The sequence below is a fragment of the Rhinopithecus roxellana genome, chromosome 1 (assembly GCF_007565055.1).
Source record: "Rhinopithecus roxellana isolate Shanxi Qingling chromosome 1, ASM756505v1, whole genome shotgun sequence".
Classification (NCBI taxonomy): Eukaryota; Metazoa; Chordata; class Mammalia; order Primates; family Cercopithecidae; genus Rhinopithecus; species Rhinopithecus roxellana.
The window spans coordinates 68,485,085-68,499,207 of record NC_044549.1 but is presented as its reverse complement, the minus strand read 5'-3'; positions in this window follow the sequence as shown (position 1 = coordinate 68,499,207).

Genomic DNA, 14,123 nt, shown 5'->3' with positions numbered 1-14,123 from the left:
TATTATGGGAACAAAGACTAGAAACCTCTGTGGGGCAGGGTGGAAATGGATTACCAACAGATTGAGGAGTTCCTCTAAGAAAGAATCAAAAAGACTGCAGGCTGGGCATGGTTGCTCACACCTGTAATCCCAGCATTTCAGAAGGCCAAGGCAGGAGGATTGCATGAGCTCAGGAGTTAGAAACCAGCCTGGGCAACATGGCAAAACCCCATCTCTACAAAAAACACAAAAATTAACCGAGTGTGGTGGCGTGCGCCTATAGTCCCAGTACTCAGGAGGCTAAGGTGGGAGGGTCACCTGAGCTCAGTAGGTCGAGGCTGCAGTGAGTTGAGATAGCTCCGCTAGGAGCCTAGGCGACAGAGCAAGAACCTGTCTCAGAAAATAAATAAATAAAAATTTAAAAATGAAACTGCGTCAACAAGGTGGATGTGGTTAATTGGCAATGAGCATCTCAGTGCTCTCCTAACATGTCTTCCTGTGCTGCAGAGGCTGGAAGGCTAATGCTCTATTTCCCAGGCTCTTCTGCAGATAAGGGTCTAGATACAAACTGGACTCCACCTATTCAGATTCAGTAGCATGAGATGTTAATGGTGGTGTGACTGGGCTGTTGTGACTGGCCACATTTCTAGGGTGAGTGTCCAGCTTCACAGGTGACCAGAAGCAAGGTGAGTATACCTGGAGGCAGGGCGTAGTGTGCAGTAGGCAGGCTTGGGTGGGAGAAGTTCAGGTCCCTGGACTGCAGCGCCTCCTTCACCACTACAGCAGAGATCAAGCCACTGCACGCTAGCCTGGGCGGCAGAGTGAAACTGTCTCAAAAACAACACACACACACACACACACACACACACACGCACACAACTGTAAAATGACCAGATATAGAATAAAATGGAAGAAGAGAGCAAAGATAACTAAAGTTTAATACTGTGATAACAGGAAAATTATAGGGTCATTGACAGGTATGGAACTCAGTAGGAGTATTAGGTTTTTTGTTTGTTTGTTCGGTTTTGTTTTTTGTTTTAGATGAAGTCTTGCTCTATTGCCCAGGCTGGAGTGCATGCAGTGGCATGATCTCAGCTCACTGCAACCTTCGCCTCCTGGGTTCGAGTGATTCTCATGCCTCAGCCTCCAGAGTAATTGGGATTACAGATGCACACCACCACGCCTGGCTAATTTTGTATTTTTAGTAGAGATGGGGTTTCACCATTGTTGGCCAGGCTGGCCTCGAACTCGTGACCTCAGTTGATCCAGCCCACCTCGACCTCCCTAATGTGCTAGGGATTACATGGCATGAGCCACCACACCTGTTTAGAGGTATCAGTTTTAATATGAGGAAAACGGTGTTAAATATGTAAAGATTCCACAGTTTAGAGGGGAATGTGGAATTAGTCAGCAGACACTGTTATTGCAGACTGTAATGGTATGGCTTTATTACATCATTGTGCACTAGGGAATTTGTTGCATCCATTGAGAGTGGGCTGGGAGAACATTTTCTGGCAAATAAATATCATTGTAGAACAGCACTCTGTATTGTGAAATGGAAAGAATACGAGATTGTAAACCCAGAAGACCTGAATTTGAACTTCTCTCCACTGGCAATGTGGTTTGCCACAATAGGTAAACCAATATTATGACCACTCTGTTGTCTACATCTGTACAATGTGAAAAACTACAAAGTGCATAACTCCAGGGTTCTGTAACAATCAAAATGAGTGTTTCCTTTTTGTTTTGTTTTTTGTTTTTTTTTTTTTTTTTTTTTGAAACAGGGTTGTGCTCTGTCACCCCAGGCTGAGTGCAGTGGCGTGATCATGGCTCACTGCAGCCGTCACCTCCCGGGCTCAAGCACAATCGTTCCTATCTCAGTCTCCCAAGTAGCTGGGACTGGCAAGTGCATGCCACCACACCCAGATAATTTTTTTAACTTTTTGTAGAGAGAGGGTCTCACTATGTTGCCCAGGCTGGTCTTAAGCTCCTGGGCTCAAGTGATCTTCCCACCTCAACCTCCCAAAGTGCTGGGACTACAAACATGAGCCAGCAGGCTTGGCCTCAAATAAGGTTCTTAAATGAAAATGTTTTGTTAAATTGTAATACATTCTATAGATGTCAGTGATTATGGTTCCTATTTCATTTTTCAGCTTGCCGTCTTTCTAATATTTTACAAATGTCTTTGAAACATCAATGCAGTGATTTTCTCCACTAATATTTTAGAGGGGCATGTTTATCATTATAGCTTTTCTGATTACAAAAGTAAACACGCTCTGTTAACACAATTTAGACATAATGTAATAGGAGAAAAAGTGAGTAACACCCATTCCCCCCCCAACTCCCCACAAGAGATATCTGGAGTTTGCTACATCCTGTTCCAGACATCTTCCTCTGTCTATGAACCTAGTCTCTCCATTAAGCCCAACAGGGAAATGTCATAGAAATTCCACTTTATTTTTGTTTCTCTCTGCCTTTTTAAAGTTTATTCAGTGGAGGCTGGAACCAGTGGCTCATGTTTGTAATCCCAGCACTTTGGGAGAACCGAGGTGGGTGGATCACCTGAGGTTGGGAGTTGGAGAGCCAGCCTAGACACGTGGTGAAACCTCCATGTCTACTAAAAATATAAAAATTAGCCAGGCATGGTGGTGCGTGCCTGTAGTCCGAGCTACTTGGGAGGCTGAGGCAGGAGAATCGCTTGAACCCAGGAGGTGGAGGTTGCAGTGAGCCAAGATCTCACCATTGCACTCTAGCCTGGGCAACAAAATGAGACTCTCATCTCAAAAAAAAAAAAAAAAAAGTTTATTCAGTGGGGAACCTTTCCTCTCCCGCTGACTGGAAATTTGGCAGTCCCCTCAATTTTCTTACTCAGAAGACTGTCCTGTAATCACAAAATATAGTGTCAATCAGAAATTAGGTTTGAGATTTCATTCATCAATTCAGCTTTGACTCAAAGACAAGATGTTTCCTTTCCTGAAGGTGGTGTAGTCTGGTCTTCTTTCTCTTTTATCCTCTTTCCCTCTTGCTTATTGGCAAAGTCAAGGGGTATGGAGAAGAGAAGGGAGGCCAGGCTTGGTGGCTCATGCCTATAAGCTCAGCACTTTGGGAGGCCGAGGCAGGCAGATCACCTGAGGTCAGGAGTTTGAGACCAGCCTGGCCAACATGGTGAAACCCCATATCTACTAAAAATACAAAAAAATTAGCTGGGCATGGTGGCTTGTGCCTTTAATCCCAGCTACTTGGGGAGGCTGAGGCAGGAGAATCACTTGAACCCGGGAGGCAGAGGTTGCGGTGAGCCGAGGTCACGCCACTGCACTCCAGCCTGGGTGACAGAGCGAGACTCTGTCTCAAAAAAAAAGCCGGGGGGTAAGATAAAGAGTCGCAGAACCAGTTTTCAGTATTTACTTTGAAGATGCCTCCAAGGTGGGCTGTGTCACACTCCATTTAATATCTGATATCAGACCCTAATCATGCAGTAGAAAGTTACATTTTAACAGACAGTTCCATGTATTAATATATATGTAAATATATTTTTATTATTATTATTATATTTTTTTTTTTTTTTTTTTTTTTTTTGAGACGGAGTCTCGCTCTGTCGCCCAGGCTGGAGTGCAGTGGCCGGATCTCAGCTCACTGCAAGCTCCGCCTCCTGGGTTCACGCCATTCTCCTGCCTCAGCCTCCTGAGTAGCTGGGACTACAGGCGCCCGCCAGGTCGCCCGGCTAGAATTTTGTATTTTTAGTAGAGACGGGGTTTCACCATGTTAGCCAGGATGGTCTTGATCTCCTGACCTCGTGATCCGCCCGTCTCGGCCTCCCAAAGTGCTGGGATTACAGGCTTGAGCCACCGTGCCCGGCCTATATTTTTAAATAAATGTTATATTAAGAAGAAAGTTTTGCAATTCAATGTTTTCCACTTATATCTTGGACATCTTTGCATGTCAGTACAAACAGATCCACCTAATGAACACAGTGTTATAATTACCCTGGAGAACACAGGCCCTGTAAATGTAAAGAAAATTCTGTTGTGATTTAAAACTGCTTGTGGAAGAGAATGGTTATTAACGTAGGTTTTGGCCTTGCAGCAGCAAGGAAGATGATAGCTATAGGCCTGGGTTGGGCAGCAGTGATGGGTAGGTGGCCGGTGGTGGGTGGTGGGTGGAGGGGCAGGAGGCTGGGGTAGTATGGCAGCATTGCCTGAAGGTCTGTGATTACGGTAGCTGCTCCACAGAGTGACACCCTGGTCCCTGGGTGCACTGAGTATTTAAATAATGGGGTGGGGGCCAGCACGGTGGCTCATGCCTGTAGTCCCAGCACTTTTGGGAGATTGAGGTGGGTGAACCAACTGAGGTCAGGAGTTTGAGACCAGCCTGGGCAACAGTGAAATCTCGTCTCTACTAAAAATACAAAAATAAGCCAGGTGTGGTGGCAGGGGCCTGTAATCCCGGTTACTCAGGAGGCTGAGGCAGGAGAATCACTTGAACCCAGGAGGTGAAGGCTGTAGTGAGCCAAGATTGTGCCACTGCACTCCAGCCTGGGCAACAGAGCAAGACTCTGTCTCAAAAAACAAAATAGGCCCTGTGGCTCACGCCTGTAATCCCAGCACTTTGGGAGGCTGAGGCGGGCAGATCACAAGATCAGGAGTCCGAGAGCAGCCTGGCCAATATGGTGAAAATCCCATCTCTACCAAAAATACAAAAATTAGCTGGCTGTGGTGGCAGGCACCTGTAATCCCAGCTACTGGGGAGGCTGAGGCAGAATTGCTTGAACCCGGGAGGCAGAGATTGTGGTGAGCTGAGATCACGCCACTGAACTCCAGCCCGGGTGAGAGAGCAAGACTCTGCCTCAAAAAAAAAAAAAAAAAAAAAAATTAAAATAAATTAAATTAAAATAATAGTAATAATAATAACGGGGTGGGGAGTAAAAGTGCAACCCTCCTGCCTTTTCCAGGCCCTGGGTCCAGCTCATCATTGTTGCATGGTCCAAATGCATCTTGGAAAAAGCACTTCTATTCTTCAGGCTCTTCCACTTTTCCTTTCTTTCCCCCCCAATGCTTGAGGTTGAGGGGAAGAGAAGATGAGTAGGAAATGTTAATAATTGCGGTTACCATTGAAGGGGGAAGGTGGGTGCTATTCAAGAGAAATATGAAGCAGCAAGAAGCCTGAATGAGATGCAGCAAGAAAGGAAGCAAGAGCAAACACTCTCTCCAAATCATCCCCATTCTTTCCTGTCTTTCTTCCCCTACTTCCGCTCCACTACAAAGAGACGTGAGCAAAGTTATTATCTTAGCTCCAAAATTGCATACCTTAGGGAAGAGAAGAACTGACAAAGCGCTGCTCATGACCATTTCTTGCTCTATCCGACGCGGCTCATCAATGTGATAGTAATTCATTAACCATCTGATTGTCAGAGGTTGTAAACATCCGGTGCAAATATGCACGGAGTGAAATTGCAATCTCCTGAAATAGGGGGGTTTTCATGGAAACGACGTTGGATAGCTGCTGTCATCACAGGCAGAGCCGTTGCGCAGGGAGGATCTATCAGTGTTAGACTGTTTTAAAATTGAAGAGAACATTTGCAAGCACGATGCAAGATAGGTGCTTCAAGAATAGTTTAAACATCAAAGGATTAAAAAAGGCCTTGGGAAAATGAATCAAGCTAGGGGAATATTTTTGTAAAAACGATTCTTTTATAAGATTGTAAAATCACCAGGAAGCAAAACCCAAATGTACAGTTGTGTCAGAAAAGTTCCTCCCCTCTCCAATCATGCATTTTTGGTTTATTTCAAGACTTAGTCTTTTACATCTAAATAAACCTCTTTTTATGTGAGACTACTGTTCATTTTTATTTTCTATTTCATTTTTTATTTTTTTCGAGATGGAATCTCCTCTATTGCCCAGGCTGGTGTGCAGTGGCACGATTTTGACTCACTGCATTCTCTACCTCCCAGGTTCAAGAGATCCTCCTGCCTCAGCCTCTGAGTAGCTGGAATTACAGGTGCTTACCACCACGACTGGCTAATTTTTTTTTTTTTTTTTTTTTTTTGACATGGAGTTTCGCTCTTATTGCCCAAGCTGGAGTGCAATGGAGCAATCTCAGCTCACCGAAACCTCGTCCTCCCAGGTTCAAGTGATTCCCCTCCTCAGTCTCCTGAGTAGCTGGGATTACAGGCATGCGCCACCACACCAGCTAGTTTTGTATTTTTGGGATGGGGTTTCTCTATGTTGGTCAGGCTGGTCTCGAACTTCCGACCTCAGGTGATCCACTCGCCTTGGCCTCCCAAGGTGCTGGAATTACAGGCATGAGTCACCACGCCTGGTCAATTTTTGTATTTTTTAGAGACACGGTTTCACCATGTTGACCAGGCTGGTCTCAAACTCCTGACCTCAAGTAATTTGCCCACTTCAACTTTCCAAAGTGCTGGGATTACAGGCATGAACTACCATGCCCAGCCTTTTCTTCATTTTTAATTATGGTCCTAAAAGATAACAAAACGTGTGCATTTTACATTTTCTTTTCATGATTTGTGCACACTAATAAGTGCTGCTTAGACTTTTGATCCCCAAACACCTTCGGCACAGATGACAAGCAAAGCCTAGTTCTGGGGACAAGCCTTCCCCATACCTACCCTCCAGGAACTGGAACCCAATTAGAGGTGTGCCTGAACAACACCACCAGTGCTTTGGATGGCTTTCTGCGGGCCTGCCTTTTCTGCACCATAGCTTGGTTAAAGGTAGTGGCCTCAGGTCCTCCATGTTGAGGCCACGGGTTGCTGCCTTGGTATCCTGTGCCTTCTGCTCTGAGGCCGCTGCAGTGCCTGTGGAGACTGAATCAGTGTTGGGCACTGATGGGTCGTGACGTTTACATTGTAACTGTCCAGCAAACTTTCATCTGTCACCTGAGAGTCACAACTCCATGTTATGGTTTTGTTGGTATTCCAACATGCAAGTGAATTGTCTCCACATTGTGCACCCCTGGCTTTAGCAGTAATTCACTTCTGCTTTCAAATATGGGCATGTACCATCCACAGTTAACATCTGCTGGGTCGGAAGCTATGACAAGGTGGCTGGGTGTGGTGGCTCACACCTGTAATCCCAGCACTTTGGAGGCTGAGGTGGGCAGATCATTTGAGGTGAGGAGATCGAGACCAGCCTGACCAACGTGGTGAAATCCTGTCTCTACGACAACTACAAAAAATTAGCTGGGCATGGTGTTGTGTGCCTGTAATCCCAGCTACTCGGGAGGGTGAGACAGGAGAATCGCTTGAACCCAGGAGGCAGTGGTTGCAGTAAGCCGAAATGGCACCACTGCACTCCAGCCTGGGCAACAGAGTAAGACTCCATCTCAAAAAAAAAAAAAAAAAGAAGAAGAAGAAGAAGAGGAAGTCGAGGAAGAAGAAGGAGGCAGAGGAGGAGAAAGAAGCAGCAGCAGCAGCAGAAGCAGCAGCAGCAGCTGTGACAAGGGCTGTGTAGTCCAAGTTCCTGTCCATTGCCCTCTTGTGTGTTTGATATATTCATTGTAGCATATTCATTCACTTAAGTGCTTCCAGGAGAAACAACCCCATGTAATCCATGCTTTAACTTTTATTTAAATTTTTTTTTTTTTTTTTTTTTTTTTTTTTTTTTTTTTTTTGAGACAGAGTCTCGCTCTGTCACCCAGGCTGGAGTGCAGTGGCCGGATCTCAGCTCACTGCAAGCTCCGCCTCCCGGGTTTACGCCATTCTCCTGCCTCAGCCTCCCGAGTAGCTGGGACTACAGGCGCCGCCACCTCGCCCGACTAGGTTTTTGTATTTTTAGTAGAGACGGGGTTTCACCGGGTTAGCCAGGATGGTCTCGATCTCCTGACCTCATGATCCGCCCGCCTCGGCCTCCCAAAGTGCTGGGATTACAGGCTTGAGCCACTGCGCCCGGCCACTTTTATTTAAATTTTTAAAGAGTGCTTTTAACCCTCAAAAATCAGCTTGTTTGTACATGAGAACTGTTTTTTAATACTAATAAATCAAGCATTATCCATGGGGAAAAAAAGACATAGTTCAGGCCAGATGCCATGGCTCATGCCTATAATCCCAGCACTTTGGGAGGCCAAGGCAATTGGATTGCTTGAGGCCAGGAGTTTGAGATCAGCCTGGGCAACACTGTGAAACCCTATCCCTACCAAACAAAAATACAAACAAAAACAAAAATTGGCCAGGCATGGTGGCACAGGCTTGTAGTCCCAGCCACTCAGGAGCTGAGGTGGTAGGATCCCCTAGGAGCCTGGGACTTTGAGGCTGCAGTGAGCCAAGATCACGCCAGTGCACTCTAGCCTGGGTGACAGGAAGAAAAGAAAAAGACTTAGTTCATCTTATAATATGGTATAACATAACTCTTCCTAAACACAAATTTTAAAGTTTCTCACATTTTTCGTTTCATTTTTCTAGATACATTTCAATCAAATATTTAAAAAGTAAATTCATATAAAATTTTATTCCCCATTGGAAGTGGATTCCAGGAAAGTGTCTTTTTTTTTTTTTTTTTTTGAGATGGAGTTTTGCTCTGTCACCCAGGCTGGAGTACAGTGGGACAATCTTAGCTCACTGCAACCTCCGCTTTGGTTCAAGCAATTCTCCTATCTCAGCCTCCCGAGTAGCTGGGACTACAGGTGCAAGGCACCATGCCTGGCTAATTTTTTGTATTTTTAGTAGAGAGGGGTTTCACCATATTGGTCAGGCTTGTCTGAAACTCCTGACCTCAGGTGATCCACCCACCTCGGCCTCCCAAAGTACTGGGATTACAGGCGTGAGCCACTGTGCCCAGCTGAAAGTGGCTTTTTATCCTCCGATAATAAGGGCCTCTTACGTGGCATACATGCTCAAAGCATAGCAGATCTTTTAAAGCTTAGCAATGGCTCATTCTCCAGGATGATGTTAAAAATGGAAGGAAGGCTTTTTCAATCAAGGGTCCAAGCCAGTAAAGTTCTCATTCCCTGGAGCTCTTCATGACCTAGATAGGAGGAAACTCAGTAGCAGTCTTAGCTTTCCATAAACATTCCCATCACCAAGGCACTAATTCCACTATTGAGCATCTTTTCTACATATCAAGCTTTTACAGAATTACAAAGGAAATAAAATGTAGTAAAAAAAAAACCCCACACATTTCTTGTTCTCAAGCAGATTGCAATACAAACACACACAGTTATTTATGAACTCCAAATAAAGAGTCTTCAGAAAATATAAAAACTTTAAACACAGCTTGCTAGAACTTGTCCTGAACAGATCACATCTATTCCCAGGAGACTTTTTGTTTTCAGGCAATGGTTGGTATGAGAAAATAGTGCTTGTATTAACAATGGTGACTATTTTAGTCAAAGGAGAAAAAATTTAATAATTCAAATGGGGAAAAAAATGAAGCAGCTTCTAAACAGAACCGTGTGACAGGTGACTAGTATCTTGGCAAACATCAGATGCAACATAGCCAAGAGGTTCTCTGGTAGGAGCCCAGGGCCTGTGGGGTTGTGGGAACAGGGTGGAGAGGCATTGGAATGGGGGTTTGCGAAACCTGAGTCTGCACATCATTGGGCATCGAAGCACCTTGGCACCCACCGGTCCGAATAGAGATCCTAGATCTCTTAACTGTTAATCGTGAGCAATTAGATGCTCTAAGGCTCAACGTCCTCATTCATATGAATCTGTAAAAATAGTAATTCTTTTAGTCTGGGTGTTGTCTGAGTGATAAAGTAAAATAAGCAGCAGAGTACCTGACTTATACCATTTTTGTTAAGCACTTTCTATTATTGCACCATGGTCACTGTCACTTTTTAAAATAATATGTATTCTGCATTTCAGAGTTATAGAAGAACCTTGATTTTTTTCAAAATAAAATTTTGGCAGCAATCTGTTGACAGTAACCCCAAATTCTATGTTTCTTATCAATTTTTGTTGGGGGCGGTGCATGGGGGGAACAAAGTCTTGCTGTTACCCAGTCTGGAATGCAGTGGGATGATCATAGCTCACTGAAGCCTTGAACCTCTTGGGCTCAAGCGATCCTCCCACCTCAGCCTCCTGAGTAAGCTAGGACTACAGGTAGGTGCCACATGCCTGGCTTTTTTTGTTTTTGTTTTTTTGACACAGAGCTTTTGCTCTTGTTGTCCAGGCTGGAGTACAATGGTGCAATCTCGGCTCACCACAACCTCCACCTCCCAGGTCCAAGTGATTCTCCTGCATCAGCCTCCCAAGTAGCTGGGATTACACGCATGCGCCACCATGCCCAACACAAATTTTGTATTTTTAGTAGAGACAGGGCTTCTCCATGTTAGTCAGGCTGGTCTTGAACTCCCAACCTCAGGTGATTAGTCCAACCTCAGCCTCCCAAAGTGCTGGGATTACAGGCGTGAGCCGCCGTGCCCGGCCCTTTTGTATTTTTGTAGAGATGCGGTCTCATTTATGTTGCCCAGGCTAGTCTCAAACTCCTGGGCCCAAGAAATCCTCTGCCTCAGCCTCCCAAGTGTTGGGATTATATGGATGAGCCCGTCGTGCCCCAGCCTCTTATCTCCTCTTGTCTCAAGAATTTTAGTCCCCAAATTTTCTTCAACATTTCACTGTCTCTCTCTCTCTCTCTTTTTTTTTTTTTGAGACAGAGTCTTGCTCTGTCGCCCAGGCTGGAGTGCAGTGGTGCAGTCTCAGCTCACTGCAGCCTCCACCTTCCAGGTTCAAGTGATTCTCATGCTTCAGCCTCCTGAGTAGGTGGGATTACAAGTATCCACCACCAAGGCTAATTTTTGTATTTTAGTAGAAATGGTGTTTCATATGTTTGGTCAGGCCTGCTCCCAAACTCCTGGTCTCAAGCGATCTGCCCACCTCAGCCTCCCAAAGTGTTGGGATGTAGGTGTGAATCACCGCTCCCGGCCAACATTTCACTCTATTGAATTATGCCCATCAGTATACAAACAAGTTCTAAATCTCATGGATTGAATGGAACAACAACAAAAATACCAAACACCTTCCTTCACCTTCCCATCTCCATGGGAGAAAAACGCTCCCATTTTTTCTGTTACTCTTTATTCTCCTATTTTATTTTATTTTATTTTTGAGACAGGGTCTCACTCTGTTGCCCAGGTTGAAGTGCAGTGGCACGATCTCAGCTCACTGTAACCTGCGCTACCCAGGTTCAAATGATTCTCCTGCGTCAGTCTCCTGAGTAGCTGGGATTACAGGCATGTGCCACCACACCTGGCTAATTTTTGTACTTTTTTCTTTTTAATTTTTTGTATTTTTAGTAGAGATGGGGTTTGCCATGTTGGCCAGGGCTGATCTTCGAACTCCTCGAAGCTCAAGTGATTGCCTGCCTTGGGCTCCCCAAAGTGCTAGGATTACAGGCATGAGCCACCATACCCAGCCTATTTCCCCCTGTCTTGAAGCATCTCTTCGTCTCTTGGCTTCCATAATATCATACTCTTTGATCTTCTTCTACTTTCCTACCTACTCATTTTCCTTCACCGTGGCTGGATGTCTGGAATCTAAAGAGTCACTAAATTTTGGAGTACCACAAGGATCAGCCCCATGCCCAGCTAATCATTATCATTATCTCATTTAGAACAAACTTTGTGAAGCGCTTCATTGCCCCATTGTCTTCTCCATACCTCCTAGCTGCCTAGATAACCCACAGCCACGTGGGCTTAACAGCACCCACACCTTTGTCTCTGCTAGAGAGACAGGTCTGTGGGCAGAGGGAAGGGCATAGTTATCTAGCCCCCACTTTCTCTCTGAATCCCAGGCTCCTCTTTCTGTCTGCTCATGACATCAACTCCTGGATGCAGAAAAGGTGTTTGAAATGGAACATGCCAAAGAGACTCCCTGATACCCCATTCCATTCACTTCCCTCGGACTTCTGAAACTCAGTAAATGGCCCCACTGTTCCCCCAGCTGCTTAAGTCATAAACCTGAAAATCACCAAGTCTTCCCTTCCCCCTGTCCTCATGGTTCATTGACTCCATCTGCAGACCTTCCCCTGAATTTGCCCTGTTCTCTCCAGGTTCTTTGCAAGCACCACGCTCTTCATCTTGATCATTTCTCCTCTGAAACCTGTAGGTGGCTTTCCACCACACTCAGAATAAAAGTTTTGTAGGGTCCCAGGAGACCCTGTGTGTTCTGGTTCCTGCCTTGTCCACATTTATTCCCCGCCCACTTCTCCCGACTCCTACACCCTGACGCACTGGCTGGTCTTCTGTTCCTCTGTTCACCCTCGGGCCTCTGTACATTCTTCCTCTATTTTTTTTTTTTTTTTGAGACGGAGTCTCACTCTGTTGCCCTGGCTGGAGTGCAGTGGCGTGATCTTGGCTACTGCAACCTCTGCCTCCTGGTTCAAGTGATTCTCCTGCCTCAGCCTCCCGAGTATCTGGGATTACAGGCACCCGCCACCATGCCCAGCTAATTTTTGTATTTTTAGCAGAGACGGGTTTCACCATGTTGGCCAGGATGGTCTCGACTCGACCTCGCGATCGCCCACCTTGGCCTCCCAAAGTGCTGGGATTACAGGTCTGAGCCACCATGCTTGGCCTTCTTTTCTTTCTTTCTTTTTTTCTTTAAGATGGAATCTCCCTCTGTTGCCCAGGCTGGAGCGCAGTGGTGGGATCTTGGTTCACTGCAGCTCACTGCAACCTCTGCCTCCCAGGTTCAAGTAATTTTCCTGCCCCTCAGCCTCCCGAGTAGCTGGGACTACAGCACGTGTCACCATGCCCAGCTAATTTTTTGCATTTTTAGTAGAGACGGGGTTTCACCATGTTGGCCAAGCTGATCTTGAACTCTTGACCTCAATTGATCCACCTGCCTTGGCCTCCCGAAGTGTTGGGATTACAGGTGTGAGCCACCGCAACCAGCCAGCCTCTGTACTTTCTATTCCCTCTGTCAGGATGTTCTTCCCAAAGATTTTTCCAACATGTCTGCTTCTTGTCATTAGGTCTCAGCACAGTTGTTAGCTCCTCAGACAAGGCTTCCCTGACCACTCACTCTAAAGGAACCCATATTACTGCCTATCTCACAACCTTGTTAATCATTTGCATTGCACACACATACTACTGTCCGATAATACATATATGTACATATATATATAGAGAGAGAGAGAGGTTTTGTGGTTTTTTTGAGAAAGGTTGTACTCTTTTGCCCAAGCTGGAGTGCAGTAGCACAGTCATACCTCATGTAGCCTCAAGCCATCCTCCCACCTCAGCCTCTCGAGTATCTGGGACCACAGGCACACACCACCACATCCAGCAAATTTTAAAATTTTCTGTAGCTGGGTACGGTGGCTCACACCTGTAATCCCAGCACTTTGGGAGGCAGAGGTGGACGGATCACCTGAGGTCGGGAATTCGAGACCAGCCTGACCAACATGGTGAAACATGATGCCCGCCACCACACCGAGCTAATTTTTGTATTTTTAATGGAGACAGGATTTCAGTATATTGGCCAGGCTGGCCTCGAACTCCTGACCTCAGGTGATCCACCCACCTTGGCCTCCCAAAGTGCTAGGATTACAGGCATGAGCTACCGCACCTGACCTGAAACTGCCTTCGCTGGCTGAGGTCTGCATTGTATGGTTGCCTGCACCCAGTAAGCAGCCGCAGAGCATACTGTGCACCAGGCACTCAACTGCTGAGACTGCAAAGATGAATGTCACTCTGCCCCCAAGGAGCTCACACTCTAGGGAACAGAGAGACACAATAGATGGTTGCAATCTGCAGTGGTCCTTGTAATGCCAGACAGGGATTGCTTGGAAGTCCTGGGCCAGGATACCCAGTTTTAAAGTTTTGCGTAGGTGGAACCACAAGGCTGACTCTGAAGGCATGAGCTAGAGATGGTCAACCAGACAGGAGGACAGCAGGAGCAATGGCTAACACTGGAGATTAAAGTGTACAGCAGGCGAACAGAAAGAACTCTGAAGAAAAGAAAGAAAAATCACAGAAAAGAGCTCAGTCTACTTGTGTTAGATTGCTAGGGCTGCTATTGCAGAGTGCCACAGACTGGGTGGCTATGACCACAGAAACAGTGACACAGAAATTAATGACTGTCTCTCCCTGTGTCTTCACAAGGTCATCCCTCTGTGTGTGTCTGTGTCCTAATCTCTTCTTATAAGGACACCAGTCATATTAGATTAGGGTCTGCCTCAATGACCTC